Source organism: Haemaphysalis longicornis, unplaced genomic scaffold (assembly GCF_048455015.1).
Source record: "Haemaphysalis longicornis isolate Haplotype H1 unplaced genomic scaffold, Haemaphysalis longicornis Haplotype H1 scaffold_3, whole genome shotgun sequence".
NCBI lineage: Eukaryota > Metazoa > Arthropoda > Arachnida > Ixodida > Ixodidae > Haemaphysalis > Haemaphysalis longicornis.
The window spans coordinates 54,470,028-54,488,505 of NW_027526335.1; the positions used below are offsets into that span (position 1 = coordinate 54,470,028).

General features: G+C 48.4%; 1 long non-coding RNA gene across 1 annotated transcript in view; it reads right to left on the reverse strand.

Annotated features, from left to right (window-relative positions):
- Window positions 1–300: 300 nt before the first annotated feature.
- LOC144173254 (uncharacterized) overlaps window positions 301–18,478 on the reverse strand; it is a 198,174-nt gene continuing 179,996 nt past the window's right edge. Inside the window, exon 3 of the long non-coding RNA XR_013323209.1 lies at window positions 301–1,153. This is a non-coding gene — a long non-coding RNA (uncharacterized LOC144173254). The remainder of the gene's footprint in view (window positions 1,154–18,478) is intronic.

Below are 18,478 nucleotides of genomic sequence, written 5' to 3' on the forward strand. Positions count from 1 at the left end.
GCGTCACGTGGGCAATACAATGGCCTTTATCTCTACGTGGAGGCGAGAGCCGGGTAGACAACGGCGTGACATGGGTCCACCGAGCCGAAGACGATGACGACGAAGGCGGGAGGTTCTCAAGTGGCGCGAGCCCACGCGCAAGCCTGGGTGATGTCGGGAACCCCTCACGACGTGCAAACTCTCGTGTGCTCGGTATATTGTCTTGCTAAAATCACTGCGCGAAGGTCGTGCTGGGCGCCTCACCCAGGGAGAAGTTTCTTCCTTCATTTTTTTTTGTTACCGCCAACTGACAAAGCTCGAGCTTAAGCAGCTCTTCTGCTAAAAAAAGATGAATGTTTTCATTTTGGCGACAACTATAGACAATTTGCTGCTATAGCATACATATATTTGAATGGTAGCAAATGAATACATTTGAGCGCTGTCTTATTCACCCAGTTTTAATTTGACTCTGTTTTGATTCTGAACGGAGCGCACGGACGAAAAGTACCATTGTAAAGAACACCAGCTACTCCTCTTCTTCCCTTTTCAAAGAGCCCGATTCCAAAAAAATACTGGATAATTTGTGGTAACCATTCGAATTTGTGGATAGGGTCCTGCTGTCACGGGTTGGATATCTGGACTGCCTCAGAGGGTTGGGCGATGGACAGACGAAGGCGGGTGGAACAAACCACATATTTATTCTTCCCGAAGTAACTCCGCAAACAATCCTCACTGCAAAAAAAAAATAGCACAAAATTTGACAACACTAACCCCTTGCACAAGCTTGGCTTGGCTTAGCTTAGCTCGCCTAAGAGAAGTCCAGTCATAAAAGGTCACTTTAATAAAGACTGCCCCGTCTCACCCACGAAATCCTTCACCACACAACACTAATTAATATAATGTCCTAAGTGAAGTTTCTACGCGTCTCGTCTACTTGTCTCTAGAGAACAGGCCTAGCTGGGTGGCTGTCTACCGAGGCGTAGACGTGTGGGGCCGTGACGTGAAAGCAGCGGTAGTCATCAAGTGTGGTGGTCTGGCGTCACTGCCCGCTGTAGCTGTGGGGATGGCGCCGTCATTGCGCCACACGCCCCGTCGTCGGTCCTTCGTTGCAAGCTCCGTCATATCCGAAGGAACAGAAGGGACTGGGAACTGTCGCTGTGGCTGCAGGAGGCACCTGGTGAAAATGGAAGCATTGCTGTGGGGCGTCGTCTTTCACAGCGGTACAGGTTGACGGAGCATTTCGATTAATGAAGAAGCCCTTAACATCACTGCTGGTGCCGCCAATGCTTCCATTCGAAGTGCGACTGAGAATCTGGAACCGATGCGATGTCGGCTCGCTCCCACCCAGGCTTGCATGGCGTAGTCCTCCAACACCCAGCGCTGCTTTATCCTGCTGGGTCATTGAGCTGCCGCTCAACCTGCTTGACTCAGACTTACATTCTTTTCTCCGTCAGTCGCAGCAGCCTTTAATTGACTCCGCCTCTACCTGCCCGATTGTTTCTTTTCCTAGACGCCGCTATCTCCCGTTAGTTTTAGAAGAGGTAAAATGCATCAATTCTTGGTGGCCAATTCAAACTTGTCACCTTCCTCTTCGTATTCGATGGTTTGCTCTAAACCGCGTCATCTTATTCTTCTAGGGCGATTGTCCTTTGAATCATGCCACAGGCTAACGGAAATCTCTGTAGGAGGTTTGCATAAGCAGTGCCCATTAGCTTTTGTATTTATAGCTGTTGTTAAAAATATTAGAGAAAGAAGAGGTGGCCATTGTCAGGTGCCACCTAATATCACCATCATTGTAAAGTCCCATCCGCCATTAAAAGGAATCACCCACATCCCGCGGTCCCCACCTCGGTTCTTCAACAAAATGGTGCCGTGGCCAGGATGGGAAGATCTACACAGTTGGAGAACGGAGTGTGCGGACCGCCATCAACGATGACGCGAGGGACACGGCGGCGATGGGACTGAACGGTGACCGCTGACCACGGGCCGCAGGCGGACGTGACTACCCACGGATCAATTGAGGGCTCACCAAGCAACTAACGACCAGGCGCCCTCACCAACGCTACCGAACGGACGCCTGCGGGGACCAACGGAATCAACGGCTTCGGTTTCTTGCCTGCCATGACTCTTCTCGACGACCTACAGATATTAACGACGCCAAGCATCGACATGGAGGCCCTGTCCGAACGAAGAAACCTAATCCGGAATGACGCCACCACACTGATCAACGATATAAAATCACGGATGAACGCCGAGGCGCCATCAATCGGTAAGCTAATTTGCCTCAAGAAGAGCCTGATGGAAAAATATGAAATAGTAAAGAAACTGGACAGTGAAATTGAAGAGCTCGTCGAACTGGATGATTTAGAAAAAGAATACGAAGCCGCCTATGAATTCGAAGATCTTATCCTGTTGACCAAATGTAGAATGGAGCGATTGTTCCCGGAATTACAAAAGCACTCTACCGATGACACTGTAAAAATAGCCCCGGAGGAGGAGGACGGTACCGTAAACATCAACGAATCGGCTTTGCAGAACGGTCACCTTCTAAACAGAAACAGTGATTTGACGATGCCTTTGAAAGAAGCTCATCAGGAACCAAGAGTCACCCAACCAGCTGCTCTCTTACAAGGAATTATCGCACCAACTGACGATGTAGAGGCAGCCATTTCTGTTGACTGCTCAGACAATTTCGCTCCCAACGATGAAGTTTACCGAACTAGACATAAGAGTTGGGGCACCGCAGTGGGCGCACCTCACCAGTCGTGTCGTTCGTGCAGTCTTTCCGAGGCGGGGAGATCAGCGCGCCAGGAACGACCTATTGAAGGCCCACAAAAACTACAGGCTAACAAAGTAGCACATCATAAATATCGACAACCTAAAGAAAACCTAGTCTCACCGATGGAGACACCTGATAGATGTCATCACAGCAGCACAACTTCCACCTGGATTGGTTTGGCCAAGGCACAACCTGGCGATCTTAAGATCCCGGTGTCAAACGTAACAAGCGAATCAAGGCGGACCCACAAAAAGCAGGTACAAGTACCAGAAAGACGGCTTCACGGAAGTGCGTGAAAAATTGCCGGCTGATCGTGAAAATGAGGAAAAAAGGAAAAGCCCCTTGTAAAAGGATCGCTGCCCGCACAACAAGAGCCAACCGATTCTAGATATCTTCCAAGAAAAGAAAAGCGATCCGGCGCACATGTCACGAGACGCCTGCACGAGCGCTGGCAAGTCATCTAGTACAGACGGGGGTCAAGACAAGCCACTTGCCCTGGCCCTACTCCAAAAATCGCAGGTATCACCGACGCACCAAGCATCGATGGAAGCAAAAGTACGGACTAGCACAGGGCGGCTACAACGGGCAGGACATCGCTTGGTATCATGGACTGCTTAACGAACTTGAACTTCCGCTTGTTGGGTGTGACAAAGGCAATAACGCGGAACGACCGCTGAAAACTGCTTCATTTCAGCATCTTCCTGTGCTATCGCGCGCCCGGGAGGATGTTAAAAATATTAGAGAAAGAAGAGGTGGCCATTGTCAGGTGCCACTTAATATCACCATCATTGTAAAGTCCCATCCGCCATTAAAAGGAATCACCCACGTCCCTCGGTCCCCGCCTCGGTTCTTCAACAGCTGTAAACGGGGCACACGGAGCTTCACCTGTATCTTTAAATATCTGCACACCTTTCTGCCTTAATATTGGGATTTACTGAGCAGCCGTTAATTCATTGGTTGTTTGGGCCGCGTACATGTACCTAGTAAAAATATCAAATATAGCAATTCGTTGCGACAGGCTGCTTACGTGCATTGAAGGTGAAAACCTGGCAATATGAATTAACAAACGTAATTCGATATGAATTACGAATTCTGTAGTGTTACATCGTTTTAACGTCTCGGTTTCGTTCTTTTTTTTTTCTTTGGAGGAATTACTTCTGGGTATTTGATTCCTGTTTCACTATGTTTCAGCATTCTTCACTTTAGTTTCCTATTATTACCGCAAGAGGCACGCAATGTTCTGTAACTTTTATTTTCACAATTCAGAGTACTGTGAATTTTGTGAAGCAGTGACATTAGCCAGCAGAGCTCCCGATTCCTGGACAGTCCTCTCAGGGGATCTGCGCCCGAAGAAAGGAACAGCATGGGCAACCAAACATTTTCTGCCCTTGGTAATGGGCGCTGGTAGCTCAGCGATAACATATGGGGCTGCAATTGTGAAGACCTGACTTGAAATGCCACCGGCTCAAGATGACATATGCGTTTTTATTTACTGTTTAATGATGCTGCAATTTTCTTGACCGGGCAGCAACAAGAACAACAACCACGATGACGACGACGACGATTTTTCACCGAGTGTGGCACTAAAGGCTTTCTGCAAACAACCGAATGGTTTCCCAGTCACAGACTGCACCGTGAAAAATTAAGAAAGGGGGGGGCTTCGAAAAAGAAGGGCTGACAGATTCATTTGATTCCTGTTTCCCCATGTTTCCGCCTTCTGCTTCAGTTTAGCTTCGTATTCATACCGAGTGAGGCGCTTCCCTTGAGGTTCATTCGAGGTGCTAAAGTTGCGAGCGACCTTTTATTAGGACGCTCAAGCGGAAAACAATCGAGCACATATCCCGTTGATGAGTATTTAAAGAGAAGACAAAGTGCTGTCATGCCAGCCAGTGATGATGGTATTGTATAGATGAAAAAGAAGCACTGCAGGCACTCCGCAAAGGAGCATCATCATCATCATCATCAGTCTAACGTTCGCACACCATCAGAGGTTCCGCCAACCAGCACCACTCGTCCCGGCCGAGGGAGCTCACACTTCGCACCCATCCGGTGCAGAAGGCTGCCGCCTGGCCGCTACTCAGTCTGGGGCCCGACGTCAGAACTGCTGCAAGCAGGACCTGCAGCGAGAGCAGCCACCCATCGAAGGTGCCATCCATTTTTTGAAGGGGGCTCGGGGAGGCCCCGCTGCCAACCAGCTTACGGGAATCCTCGAGCGCAACGGGCCGGAGGACGACGCGGGCGGGGCCGGCGTGCTAGCGGGCCGCATCTACAGCGCTGACCCCGGAGCTGGCCGAAATCACCAGGGCTGGGTCTCCGAGGCGTCGCGCTCCCCGTTCGCAGGCACGGGCGGAGGGAGGCGCTCCTGCTGCCTCTGCTCAGACAAAAGGGATCACGCGGGGCAGCCTCAGTTGGTGTCTCCCTGTGCGCGTGCCATCCTGTTTCTGGCACCGCTGCTGAATGCAGAACCGGCTGAACCGCTACGATTGGCACGATTCGTGTCCATCGAGCCAGGCCCTGTACCCGGTACAGCGTCGCACAAAGCCTATTTGGAAGTGGCCTTGTGAGGAACAATTATGTGAGCAAGCTTTCATGTTGGCCGATACCTATACTTGCTGTGGGAAATGGGAGCGTCACGGGAATGGCCTGGCTGTATCTGCTGTCCCAGCACCCTCCCAGGATCCACGCTGCCGGTGGCTCTCATTGAATCAGCGCTGTTCCTGGTCACCATCTTCTGGCTGGCCAACCGTGGTAAACCGCATTGCCGCGCTGTTCAAGACGTTCGCCTGCTGGAATGGCGCAAATACTACCTCGCACCTTACCACTTGAGGGGCCGACGCTGACTCTGGCGGCCGATGTACGGGGCGACCTTTTATTGGGACGCTCGAGCGAAGAACAGGGGAACACACACCATGAAAATGAGTATTTACAGAGATGATGAAGTGCTGGCACGTAAAATGATAATGATGATAATGTACATATTTTCGAGGACGTAATTATCTCGAGGACTTTGCTTTTTTTATACATAGCGCGTAATCTTCGCATGTAGACGTAACTTCGTTCTGACCACATTAAAGCCCATCTTTTGCCGCCAGGACTTCGACGAAAATACTTCGATGAATTTTATATCGACACGGAGCACAGATTTTGTTCCAGCGCAAACACGTTCACCGCACATTTTTATTACTTTCTTTTAGTAGCTGGAAACAACAGCGATGTGGCACGACGGGTAAAAACAAATGAAAAGCCTGTCCAGAGTAATGAAGCATGTTTCAGTTCTTTTGCACCTAAAATTTACGTTTGTCTCGTGCTTTCTTTACTGGGACACGCGCGTGTTCCAGGAAGCCCTGTGTTGCCTCTTGAAAAGTCATAGTGTATATACACAGGGCAACACGTGTACTTCGTTGCAGGCTACTGTTTACACATGTCCCGGTTGAATCATGAACTCCCACTGAATGAAGAAAGAATACCCTGGCTCCAATCAAGTGCGACTTTTCCGCAACGAGGGCAGTGCAATCGGCGAAGAGGTCATCAGAAAGAAACTGTTGCTTGCTTTTCTCTATTACTATTCGCCGTTTGCGTTTCCTTTTCCGGATATTTTTTTACTGCTACAGCTTGCAATGTTCTTAATCATTGGTCTTTACTTTTATGCGTCCGGCATGGGCATTAACACTTCTCTCCTGATCACACCAATACTCGTTTTCTGGTTAGCGTTTTTATCGGCAGTAAAATGTTTTTTCTATATCTTGTAAAAATTCAGTAACTTCGAAGCTGAATTTATTACAGGTGTTTCCTGAAGGTCCTTCTAACGTCTTGTAATAGCGTCTTCTAGCTCTACTTTCGTCCTCTCTACCATTCGTTCTTTACATCGCCTGGAGCCATGTTGAGGTTGGATCCATTGTTGTTTGCACTGCAGAGTTCAATGTTTGGTCTGTTACGTTTATTCTGTTTATTACCTTTGATCACTAAACAAGAAAACTTGCATTGATTCTCTCTTCAATGTCCAGTGCAAGGACAAACAGGCGAACTGAGAGTACTTAAAAGTGATGTGACGACGGTTTACTAAGGATGCATCGTGCTAAATTAGGGAATGTCTGAAAAATCGGATGCAGGCGCCTGAATATATGCAATAAATATGTTGTTTAGCCAGCATTTTGTTTGTTAGGCCGTTTATAACTTACCACTTGCTTGAATTGTTTCTCCGATCTCGGAGCGCATTAGAAAAGCGGCAATAATATCCCTACTATGGAAGCAATGTCTCCTTCATAAAGCCGGGCCATCAAATGGTATGCTCGGTATCCATTACAACCAAATCTAAATACCTGCTAGTTCAATGAACGTTAATTTTTAGAGAGGAGGGTGTTTCATGGCGGCAGTGCGCATCATTTTTTCGTGTTTTATATGAAAAACCATTTACCTAGGGGAAAATGCTTCCCCCTCGGAAACACACGTACATAAACGGAGAGAATAATTTTCAGCCAACAAGTTGCAGTTGAGAAAAGCGAATGTTAATCTGCCAGGATGACTTCATAACGCGAGAAACACCAAAAACATTTTCCCACTATATTATATAAAAGACTATAGAATTGAAAACCTAAACCAATCCCCACAAGTCCCTCTGCCCCACCGCTATATCAAGGGGAATGAAAGATTCATTCCCGTTTTCTCGATGCTCGACAGTCGGTGGGACAGACTTAGGTTCAACCAAAAACAATTGCCTTTTGCGTCCATTTTTACAGAGGATGCTTATTAATCATCTGACGTGTACAAAGCTTTTTTTACGTCTAAATGGAACAAAAAGCGTTTTTCTAAAAACATATTTCCCTCCAGCTTCCGCAAATGGAAAGCTATGTTGCTACTACGAGGGTTTCAGACAACTGAATTATATGTTTACCGTCAAGGTTGCCTTAATATTGCCCTTAAAGGAATTATTTGTTGTGCTTAGTTGAAAATCACTTCAGCGTAACATGCCTCAAATAAGACACATAAGACCCGGCAGCCGGGATTTCATTTCTGTGCCTGCTATTCGGTACGACGTCCTTAGAGTAAATCAGAACGAGAGAATTACTACCCTTCCAAAGCGTTCTTCAGAAACAGCCTAACCAAAGCCCTTGACGCCGTGACGAGGGGCAGGTACAAACAAATCACAAATAAAGGTGACGACATTGATTAGGTCAATAGGTGTGCATAAAAGCAGGAGGAACGACATGCACACGGAAAACCTGAATTGAACGGTGCCGGTAAAATACTGAAAGCTGACGCCCAGACTCAAACCGTTTATGATTGATTGTAGGGTTTAACGAGCCGACGCAACGCAGGTGATGGAGCGCGCCGTAGTTGAGGGCTGCAGATTAATTTTGACAACCTGCGGATCTTTAACGTGTGCCGAAATTTCGTACACATGGGCGTTTTTGCTTTTCACCTCCATCAGAAAAGCGGCCGCCGCGGGCGGGAATCGAACTCGCGGCACTCGGGCTCAGCAGCGCAACGCCTTAGCCACTGAGCCACCGCGGCAGCTCAGACACAAACTGTAAAAAAAAAAGCTACGGGCATTCAATGCGTGTGATGGAAGGCCTGCAATAAAACTCATCAGAGTTGAATGATGGAGGTGTAAACGCAGATGTGGGTGAGTGTTTATCTTTCAGCATTGAAAGACCTCCCGATATGTCACCATTCTCAATTTATCATCGGTGAATTTACGTCTGATGACAAGGGGGGCATAGTTTTGTTGTTATTGACGCATTTTCTTGTGAGGGTTTCGCAGCGCAACGCAGGAAGGATCAGAAAGGGGTCGGGTGGGCTTGTCTTAATGTATTGGCCTGCTTCCCGGACGTGCTGGAGTCTTTCCTGAATGAAGAGTTTTGGCTAAAAATGTTTCTGTCTCGTGCTCTTCCTAGCGAGGAAACGGTGGTTATGATCCCTTTATTCCTACCCATGCAGGAAAGGAAATTCACAACAGGATTGTGACGTGTTTGTTTTCGTAAAGCCGATCTCACCATGTCAAAATGTCCATGGAGCCCACTATCATTCCCAATCCTCCTCTGCTGCATCTCTACTTTACCGCTTATACGTTTGTTCAAAACGCACATGATCCTTCACGATGGGGGAAGCAAACGCTGATGAAACCTGTGAACGCCGCGGAATCTGTTTGAGGTCAGCCTTACACGCCTTCTCCGCAGCTGGTTTTATTCGCATGCATAGCTCCGCCGAAGTGATATAAAAACATCCCACCGCACTAGTTCGATTTAGCCGCCCTAGCTGTAAAGATTAAGCAACACGGTCATTGTACTTTCTTGGAATTACGACACTTCGGCAACATTTTCATAATGCGTTTCAGCTACCAGGGGCCTGTCCTTATTTTTTTTCCTGCATATTTCGACCATAAGTGAGGACAAAAATTAGTTAAAATTACCGGTGTTGTAATTACGCCAATGTCAGGCACAATCGTTTCAAGGCTCTTCGTGGCATACACAGCGGTTAGGATGCACTGTTTTCGACAGGATTACGCTAGAGCACAGTTTGTCCGTGTTGCGTGCGTGAGTGTGCGTGTGTGCATGTGTTCGTGCGTGCGCGCATGTGTGCGTGCGTCCGCTCGTGTTCACGCGCCTTAGTGTGCATTAACTAGGTTCTTGAAGTGCAAGGCTTCACAGTTCAAAGTGACTTGTCGGTGGCTTCACGAAAGCAATTCTCCGTGCATATGTGATTGCGCATAGCCACAGCAACCATAATGAACTCCTCCGCATTAGCCTGAGACGGTCCGTATCGTAGGAAAGGCAATGTCCGAGAATGATCAGTGGAATCGCGCTCATAACACGCCGGTGCAGTTATCCGACCTTTCACTAAAGTGACGGCATGCCGATTTTCTTCTGGACGAGGTTCTGAGGAAGAGGCGTCGCAATCACTCTCCTGAATAAAGTCAGGATCTGTTTGAAGATGCATGCCAGTCTGCGTGCCCACAATTCACCTCCGATCCCATTGTGTGTTGGTTGAGGAAACCGCGGCGCGAGTCGCGGCAAGTGTGATCACTTTAATGATGGAGTGGAACTACAATAAAATGAAGGTGATGCTATAAGGCAGTTGTCAAGGGCTGCCTCTTCTTCCTCTCTAATATTTCGAACAATATTTGTAGCGGCATCGTCGTCGTCATCATCATCATCATCATCATCACCACCACCACCACCACCGTCACTGCAGCCTTCATCATTATCATTGCCTGCTTTCTGCCATCGTCATTATCCGCCGACTTGTCCTGGAAGAGGCCGAGCCAAGCGCACTGAATACATCAGTCCCTCGTTGCTGCAAGACGTTCGCACCATCTGTGTCTTGCCTGGCATGCGCTCTACATATTCATCCTGATTGCTTTGAGATCGGGAACAGATCGAGACATTAGGTTCATGGCGCAGGTCGCTCACCCTCAACAATAGCATCTATTTTAAATACATTTTTGGAAGGTGATATACTAAGAAGGATCGCTCGGCGAGTCTTCTAGCAGCAGTTGCAGTGTCGAGACGGCCATCTTCTGTACGATACTGAGGTGGCTAACACGTACAAAAGGTGGGCCGGTTAGAGTTGTACCCGCTGTTTTTTTTTTTTTTTTTCTAAGCAACTGGCGAAAGCAGGAAGACTGATGTCACCATTACGGAGGCCGTCTCACTTCTTTGCATGCCCCGGGCCGACTTGGGTGACTCCGTTGCAGCAGATTACTTCGAATACCCACGCCAAACATATTTCGGCCTGATGGCTGCGGTGTGGTGCTTTGACATCGGCTATAACATAGGTCTTAAAATCTATTACATGTATTAAAAGTGTATTTTTTGCCACCCCAATTCCCCTATTCATGGGTACCACAAAGCTAGGCTGGTGTACGTTGTCCGTTACGCTTACACACGTACAGTGGCCGTCAGACGTAATTGAAGCGCGGGAGGTGTGCACGAACCGCATAGGAGGGCCGTGTAGATGCACCGGCGCCAAATTAAAGGACTACAACACGCATGCATGCCTGGCGGTGGCGATAGCCCACTTATACATCCCAATCCACTTCTTTTAACCTGGCTTCGAGCAATCTTTGCAGCATACTGGTCTGAGTTGCGTCGGCCGCTCCTGAGTTGCGTCGGCACGTTAATCCCTAAAACCAATCAATCAATAAAGCGGAACGTTCACTAAACGTAGTCATAGGCTGCGCGCCGAACTTAAAGCGACCTCACATAAACAACATTACTATTATTAACAGACACAATGCGTAGAATAATGTTAACAACTGCAAGAAAGAAATTAAAATGTAGACCCTCTGGAGCCCGAACCCTGGCCATCAGCGCCAGCACCAAGCAATATCAGGAATATGCAGAGGCCCAACGGCGGGCTCCTTTGAGCAGGAGCTCAATGCGATAGCGCCCGCAGTGAAATCACACATGACGCGTGGTGCCCTAAGCAGCGAAACGATTGGAAACACGCGCTCAGGTTAGTGAACCGAAAAAGCGTCTTGGAGAAGCGCCGTAGAAATTCCTATCCTTCACACTGGCGGTGAATTAGAGTGTAGGAAGCTATGTCGGGCGAGAGGAAGGAGCCTCAGGCAGGACGACCGTTCGTCGCAAGGCAAAACCAGATTCTATTTTGTGAGCACCGGTGAGACCCCCGTGTCCTCGTGCGCCCGCGCGGCCACGCAGCCTGTGACCATGTCTATCGGGCTGCTGCGCGAGGAGCGGCGCTCGATCCAGCGATGTCGCTGGAGCTGGTGTGCTACAGGGCTCCCCCCCAAAAGAGGAGCGAGAGTGACGATCGGAGAAGTCATGCGAGGTTCCAGTGGACATGCCGGGGTGGTCTTGTTTTAGGTGGCACAGCAGGTTCGAGCGAAGTGACTTCGGCTCGAGGCTCGAGGTACGCGGGCTTCAGTCGTTCAATGGCCATGGTGTCTTGGATTCCATTGATGTCCACGACAAAAGTGGTCGAGTGGTGTTGAACGACCGGATAGGGGCCAAGGTAATGAGGCCACCATGGTCCTCGGGCGGGTCCGTAGCGCATGAACACATGCGTGGCAGTTTTGGGGTCAGGGTGCATGTAAGTCGTCGGGTACTTTGCAAGGCGTGTGGGTTGAGGCCGAAGATGCCGAAAAACCTCTCGTAGGTGATCGACGCAGTCACTTGCGGGGACAGGTTGCGAAGACTCGTCGAACAAGTCCGCTAGCAAACCCAGAGGTGTACCGTAGACGAGCTCAGCAGACGTGCACGAGAGTTCCACTTTGTACGCGCCCCGGATACCGAGGAGCGTCAGTGGTAGCCGTTGGACCCACTCGGTTGGGCATCCATGCGCTGTGAGTGAATACTTGAGGTGTCGGTGGAAACGCTCGACGAGGCCGTTTGACTGCGGATGGTACACAGCTGTTCGGAGACGAGTCGTGCCGACAAGGTGAAGTAGTTCTGTGAACAGAGACGACTCGAACTGCCGGCCGCGATCCGTGACAACAGTGGAAGGGCATCCGAAGCGCGACACCCAGGTAGAAACAAAGGCTGACGCTACTGTGGAGGCCGTGCTGTCGGGAAGAGGGCAGGCTGCGGGCCAACGTGTGAAGCGGTCAACACAGATGAGGATGTAGCGGTAACCTTGGCACGGAGGCAGGGGGCCGACGAGGTCAATATGAACGACTGAAAAACGTTCATCGGGCCTGAGGAATGGCTTGGCAGGGGGTAGGGAATGGCGTTGGACTTTTGAACGCTGGCACGGCGTGCAGGCTCGTACCCAGTCTCGAATGTCAGCGTTCATACGGGGCCAAACGTAGCGGGACGCAATGAGTTTTTGAGATGCCCGAATGCCGGGGTGGGTCATGTTGTGGATGGCGTCAAACAGGCGGCGACGATGTGAGGGAGGCAGGAAGGGTCGGGGAACACCTGTGGATGTGTCGCAGACGATAATCACACCACGAAACGGTACGTCTTCAACCTTGAGTGCTGTAGGTGCTCCACGCAGACGGGAGAGCTCGTTATCGTTGGTTTGCGTCGTAGCCAGTTCGTGTACGTCAAACGGGTCGGTAAGTGCTTCCTGCGTTCCTGGTGAAATGGCATTTACATCGTCCATGCGACTTAAAGTGTCTGCAGGGAAATTGGCCATAACACTTGTCCCCAGGCTGTATTGGGCTAGCAAAGGTCTACACACTTGAAGCATTTCTTTCGTTGTGTGTAGATACCCTGAAACAGTCCACGGAAATATATATGATGCTATAAAGAACGACTGGTTTCAATAGTTTTGTACTGCGTAAAAGCCACGATCAAAGAGCCGACGGTCGCCCTATGCCAAACTGGCTCATTACCTCAAAGTTGAGGCATCATCCGTAAAGGTTATATTACTACTATATTTAAGGCAGAAAAAATGCAAGCGTACTCCTGAAAAAAAAATCTAGTCATACATTGATTACAAAAGAAGAACAAAGTTGCAGCACAATTACTTCTCTACTATATGCCGTCACATACTATTACCACCCCAATGTAAAGCCAGTCTAATTGGTAACACCGAATGTGCTCATTACTTAAAACGAGATCATGTTTAAAAGGTTGAACAGGTACACTGACCTGCTGCCTAATTTAACAAACTTCTGGCGGGTAATAAAGCGCCCATTTCAAAGCGTTTTAACGAAGCAGCCCTTATATTCGAAACCTTCGAGCCAAATCGGGAATTGGGTGTGAAACTCACCGATTTACTTAAATTGACCTGTAGTAAAAACGCTGATCTGAACCCCTTCAATTCGGTGCCCAATTCAAATAAAAGACATTTTTGGAAATTATTTTACAGGTTTAGGTGAAAGTAGCCGAAAAGCGAGGTTTGCTTCTGGCCACCTGGGAACCTTCTTGGCTAGTACACGTCCCTACGTTTTGCTGCTAAAACTCCGCACGTCACCCAATGAAATCATTTAAAAATACAAAACAACACGTGCAGCAATCAACGATATGTACACTAAGGTCTAGGTCTATGTATTTTTCCCGCACGGCTCTAGTGGCGTCATTTCGTGTGGCTTAATCACGAAACCGTCCTGCCCATCCTCAATGAAGCGGTAGTGCGCCGAAGGCGTATGGCAGGAAATTTTCAAAAGCGTGTTCGATTGCAAAGGCACAGCGGTATCCATGATGATGCTTGTTTTCTTTGTTATTTTAACACGGCAACCGATTGATTCTCATTCGCTTAAGCTCAGTGGCCTTAAAACAATGATGTTCACTTAAATTCACCTCCCCATGTAAATTAAACAAAAATGTAAAAGTAACACGTGATTTCGTCATTCGAAGGTTCGTTATACAAAGAATGCACGGTTTTCATTGTTAAGATAAACTCTTGTTCTGTAGCTGGGTGACAGGACACAATCTAGGCCTTCCTACGAAAATGTCACCATTGAGGCAAAAGTTGATAATTGTACGGCTATCATCGTAAACAAGCTTTTGTTGTTTTCCACTGCCAAGGCGGGCGAGGGTAGTTTTTTTTTACTGCACCTGCAGCAGCAAGCTTAGACTCCAGTTTCGATAATACACCGCCTTACTGGTGATACATAAAAACCTTGGCCTAGTTCTTCAGTTTGAATGAGAGGCATTCATTTGTACTTCGGCCTATCTTTATCTTTTATTCTGCCGCTTACTTTAGATAAAGCCGCATTATGCTGCATGGTCTAGATAAAGAGACGAACATCGTTCAAGCGCACCTGCGCTTGACGTAAATACAGGAATATCGTAAATTCCATCCAATAAATTCACGCGGCGACAAAGAATCATGCTAGAAGTCACCTTTACCGCTCACCTCAAGCGGTGTTGGATTGGCTTGGTAATCAATTTTTGCCTGGTCGAACTCTCTAGCTTATGATGCCCAATTTCGTGTTCGCGTACTGTACACAATATATTAGTCTTTAGAGCACGCAAATAGATACGTCGGGCGCCCCCTGACGTTCATAAACTGCGTACGAGTGCTTGGTTTTTGGGACTTTCATTGTTTACAAGGCGGCACATTTAAACGTTGTGAAATCTACTTGAACGACGTAACTCTGTTATCTTAATAGCCAAAGGTCTTGTCTACTGTATGCCCTGCCTTCTGTCACTACGCCGGTCCCCGATGCCACCGATACGTGAGCTGCTAATCATATTTTTCATATTTGGTGTCTTCGTGGCTATGTAGTCATCTTTTGTTCCAGAAACGTGCATTAAATCTACGTGAAATTGTCTAGACTACAAGTCCCGATACTTGTTGAGAGAAACTCACCATTATAAGAATCTTTTTCTGCTTGCGAGTGCCTTTCTTAGCACTACAGTCGTCTGAAAGCAAAGAAAAGTAGCGGATTTTATTGTTTTTAGACGCGGAGGCCATTCTAAAATACTTCCTGAGAAATTTCGCCCATTGTAGTTTTGTTTTTGTTTGTTTCGGTCATCTGTTTTTTTTTTCGGGTATCCGATTTCTCCCGCAAGGCCCTAGCAGCACAATGAGAAAACACAATGTACTGCAGTAGAACGGGCAATTGCGCTAGTTGGTGTTTAAAGCATTCTCAAACCAGGACGAGGACAGCAGCAAGAGACGACACAGCACTAACTCGCAACTATTTGTTTATTGAAAACAAGCACAAATGTATACTGACAGCGTCTCACGAGGTGCGTTCCGCTCGCCCAAGATAAAAATCTTGAAAGCAACTTTTACAGGGAATATAACCACAGATACACGCGGCAGTTGAACGGGAAGGGCATTGAAAACGATAAACTGAAAAAAGCATCACGTGGAACCCAGTCAGTATAGATTTGTGTTTCTTCTAATTAAACAAATAGTGGCGAGTTAGAGCCGGGCCGTCTCTTCCTCCTGTCTTCGTCCCTGTTTGAGAGCGCTTTCAACAGCAATATGAAGAAAACACAAAATACAAAAGGGAACGGCAGTGCCTGCGCATGCGCAATGCCTACTTGGTAAAATTCGAAAGCGTTATGCTCTCTCACCAGAGCTCCTGAGCGCCGCTTTAGTGGCACGTACAGGAATGATGACAGAACGGCATCCTGTAAATACGTCAACATACTTTTTCTGTGATATTTTCACTGCGAGAACTTCACACGTGAGTTCTCGGGGCAGATCCAACCTATAATGAACCTTGAAATGGAAGGGAATTACTTTGCAGACGGGCACTTTTACGCTAACTTTTGGCTTCTTTTGCTCAAGTGACATTTTGGTGGGCTATAACCTTTCTTTGCAAAAACTTGCTTCGACATGCAGCCCGCTTTGAAACATGGCAGTTACTCTACGTATTGAGTGCTTTACTCAGTTCATGTCGCACGAAACCACGCTTCGCGGCTGTAGCCTTGAAAACAACTATTCTCGAAGTGCGTGCTTTGCTGGACCGTATACAGTTCCTGTTTACCCGTTGCGAGCGGAAAAAGATGTTCAAATTTCAACACAAATCATGTCTTGTGGCGCTGCTCAGCACAAGGACGCGGGTTCGATTCCGGGTTGCGGTGGCCGCTCTTCTGACGGAAGCGAAAAGCAAAAACGTCCGTGTGTACGAGATTTAGGCGCACGTTAAAAATCCCCAGGTGGTCGAAATTAATCCGGAGCCCTCCACTAGGGCGCGCTTCATCACCCGCCTTGCGTCGGCGCTTTAAACCCGACAATCAATCAAATCAACAAACCATGACAGAGGAGTGCAGAGAACATCGTCAAGAAAAACCCTTCTGTCTGTGGAAAACTTGCCTCCTTATTTGCACATCACCACCCACTGATTTGCATCCTATAAGCGCCCTGGATGGAAGTTGACAACGTGTGAATGCGTAGGTGCGTACAGAGGAAATTAAAAGAAATTCGAACCACGGAGCGCACAGCCTCCGACGAATGCTGCACCATGGGGCTGCAAAGTCAGTAAACTGAGTGCAAGCGCACTTTTTAAAGAGCGTTTGAGAATGTGGCCTGCATTTATGGCAAATGCTTGATCAAGAAGCGGCGCCGGTGGTTTTATTTCAGGCACCATGTCACGCTGCGTCGCCACTGAGCAGGATGACCGGTGAACGGCATCATGCTAGGTGCAATCTGCCTGCTGCGCGCTTGGCTCCCCAATGTAGTAGGCAACAGGAGGCTCAGTGGCGACGGAGCATAAAAAGACGCCTCGAAACAAATGACCGGCGTCCGTTCTATTATCAAGCAGTTCCCATTACAATAGGCCACACTCTCCAACGCTCTAAACAAACTATGCATGCGCGCAGTTTATTATCAGTAAAACCAGATAGTGCGGCGTGCGTCCGATGCTGTGTGCTCCATTGTTGGTATTTCTTTTACTGTGCAAAACGCACCTAATATGCAAAAAAGAAGGGCTGAAACTACGCGCCCGTCCGTCCCTGATTTCAATCCGGCACAACATAGCACGCTCTGTCATTTTTTTCTCGCTTTAACCTGTTTATTATCTTTGGTGGGACCAATGCTCTGCATGTGTCAGTGGTTAAGGACGATCTAAGAAGGTTGTCATATCCTTCTTTGAAGACTGTGCCCATTTACGTCTTTGTGATTCACGTCTTTGCAAAGCCCGTCACTCCGAAGTGTGTTAACAAGCTTCCCACGTGGAGTTCCGTGCGCGCCTTGCGCATGTGCTTGGAGTTATAAAAATTAAAGGAAGCTCACACCAACGTATTGGCATCTCACTTATTCTTCTCTGCCACGGATCTCGTCGGCTCCGTCGGCGCGGCAGAGAGGGAGAAGGGGTGAGATCGTCTAACACCTGGATCGAGCTTCCTTTAATTTTATAATAAAAGAGTTTCCACTCATGTTCTTCACCAATACAACTCAACCAACCACCATTCATGAATCCTGCATCGATTTAACCTTAGCAAAGAATATCTCTTTCAAGTAAAAAAGGGTGTGGTTAAGTGCATTTCACTTGTCTACGGTTTCACTGTTTTTAGAGCGACGTGTGTGAATTCAAGTGACGTCGCATGCTTAATCGTTGTGGGCATCGTTTACTGCAAGATAATATAAGCGCTGGCACACCGACGTGCGCAAAAAAACCTCCGTCGCATGCCCCCGCGCGAGGGACACGAGTAAATGCAGAGCATTGGGGGTGGTCACGTGGCGTAGGTTGTGGTAGTTGGCGGTGGTAGTTGTAGTTGTTGTTGTCGTAGGCGTTGGGTAGTTGGGTTGCGAGACGAGAGAGAGTGAGAGAGAGAGAGAGAGAGAGAGAGAGAGAGAGAGAGAGAGAGAGAGAGAGAGAGAGAGAGAGAGAGAGAGAGAGAGAGAGAGAGAGAGAGAGAGAGAGAGAGAGACGAGAGACATAAGTACGTAACGTGTTATTGCCATCGTTTGCACCCCACCCTCTCTGCGGGGCAATCGGGTTGGATCTCGGCCGCAGCGCTTCGTTTCTCTTGAATGTGGCACCCGGCGGCGCGGTGCGCGGTGCTCCGAGCGAGCGGCACAATTTTTGTCAGCGACCGATAGCGAGTGGCATGTGATTACGTGCGCCGCTCATTTTTGCTATATGATGTCCGGCGCTCCTTTTATGTCCGGAGTACCTTAGGACTGGGAGTAGCAGACACGAGTAAACGTGGGAGCGAGCGTCAACCAAGGAAGGAAGGAGCAACGCAGTGACTTGAGCGACTGAAGCACGAGCGACCGCTAGCCGCTTTATATTTCCAGCGCGCGCAGTAGAGGGAGAGCAGTACGGGGGGGGGGGGGGGGGGGGGGGGGAGAGCGCGCATGCGCAAGCAGCGCGCGCCCTTCCACGCCCCACCGCGGTGCTATCACGCA